Raw genomic sequence first — 2,500 nt, forward strand, 5'->3', positions numbered from 1 at the left:
ACCAGTGATGTCTGTATTTAACAGTGATGTATTTAACACCAGTGATGTATGTATTTAACACCAGTGATGTCTGTATTTAACAGTGATGTATTTAACACCAGTGATGTAGGTATTTAACACCATTGATGTATGTATATAACAGTGATGTATTTAACACCAGTGATGTATGCATTTAACAGTGATGTATTTAACACCAGTGATGTATGTATTTAACACCAGTGATGTATGCATTTAACAGTGATGTATTTAACACCAGTGATGTAGGTATTTATCACCAGTGATGTATGTATTTAACACCAGTGATGTATGTATTTAACAGTGATGTATTTAACACCAGTGATGTAGGTATTTAACAGTGATAAATTTAACACCAGTGATGTATGTATTTAACACCAGTGATGTATGCATTTAACAGTGATGTATTTAACACCAGTGATGTAGGTATTTATCACCAGTGATGTATGTATTTAACACCAGTGATGTATGTATTTAACACCAGTGATGTATATATTTAACAATGATGTATTTAACACCAGGGATGTATGTATTTAACACCAGTGATGTATATATTTAACACCAGTGATGTATGTATTTAACAGTGATGTATTTAACACCAGTGATGTAGGTATTTAACACCAGTGATGTATTTAACACCAGTGATGTAGGTATTTAACACCAGTGATGTATGTATTTAACACCAGTGATGTATGCATTTAACAGTGATGTATTTAACACCAGTGATGTAGGTATTTAACAGTGATGTATTTAACACCAGTGATGTATGTATTTAACACCAGTGATGTATGCATTTAACAGTGATGTATTTAACACCAGTGATGTAGGTATTTAACACCATTGATGTATGTATATAACAGTGATGTATTTAACACCAGTGATGTATGTATTTAACAGTGATGTATTTAACACCAGTGATGTAGGTATTTAACACCAGTGATGTATGCATTTAACAGTGATGTATTTAACACCAGTGATGTAGGTATTTAACACCAGTGATGTATTTAACACCAGTGATGTAGGTATTTAACACCAGTGATGTATGCATTTAACAGTGATGTATTTAACACCAGTGATGTAGGCATTTAACACCATTGATGTATGTATATAACAGTGATGTATTTAACACCAGTGATGTATGTATTTAACACCAGTGATGTATATATTTAATACCAGTGATGTATGTATTTAACAGTGATGTATTTAACACCAGTGATGTAGGTATTTAACACCAGTGATGTATGCATTTAACAGTGATGTATTTAACACCAGTGATGTAGGTATTTAACACCATTGATGTATGTATATAACAGTGATGTATTTAACACCAGTGATGTATGTATTTAACAGTGATGTATTTAACACCAGTGATGTAGGTATTTAACACCAGTGATGTATGCATTTAACAGTGATGTATTTAACACCAGTGATGTAGGTATTTAACACCAGTGATGTATTTAACACCAGTGATGTAGGTATTTAACACCAGTGATGTATGCATTTAACAGTGATGTATTTAACACCAGTGATGTAGGCATTTAACACCATTGATGTATGTATATAACAGTGATGTATTTAACACCAGTGATGTATGTATTTAACACCAGTGATGTATATATTTAATACCAGTGATGTATGTATTTAACAGTGATGTATTTAACACCAGTGATATATGTATTTAACACCAGTGATGTATGCATTTAACAGTGATGTATTTAACACCAGTGATGTAGGTATTTAACACCATTGATGTATGTATTTAACAGTGATGTATTTAACACCAGTGATGTAGGTATTTAACACCATTGATGTATGTATATAACAGTGATCTATTTAACACCAGTGATGTAGGTATTTAACATCAGTGATGTAGGTATTTAACACCAGTGATGTATGTATTTGAGACCAGTGATGTATGTATTTAACAGTGATGTATTTAACACCAGTGATGTAGGTATTTAACACCAATGATGTATGTATTTAACACCAGTGATGTATGTATTCATCAACACACCAGTGATGTATGTATTTAACACCAGTGATGTATGTATTTAACAGTGATGTATGTATTTAACACCAGTGATGTATGTATTTAACACTGATATATTTAACACCAGTGATGTATGTATTTAACAGTGATGTATTTAACACCAGTGATGTAGGTATTTAACAGTGATAAATTTAACACCAGTGATGTATGTATTTAACTCCAGTGATGTATGCATTTAACAGTGATGTATTTAACACCAGTGATGTAGGTATTTAACACCATTGATATAAGCATTTAACTCCAGTGATGTATGTATTTAACACCAGTGATGCAAGTATTTAACACCAGTGATGTAGATATTTAACAAAATACCAGTGATGTAGGTATTCACTTTGTATGTGAGCTGAGGACACACACCTGGGCCGTCTGTTGGGTGGGACATTTGTGGTGTGTTCATTTTACTAAATGTAGGTGACATAACCACACAAACCCTGT

This window comes from Electrophorus electricus, chromosome 11 (genome assembly GCF_013358815.1).
Source record: "Electrophorus electricus isolate fEleEle1 chromosome 11, fEleEle1.pri, whole genome shotgun sequence".
NCBI lineage: Eukaryota > Metazoa > Chordata > Actinopteri > Gymnotiformes > Gymnotidae > Electrophorus > Electrophorus electricus.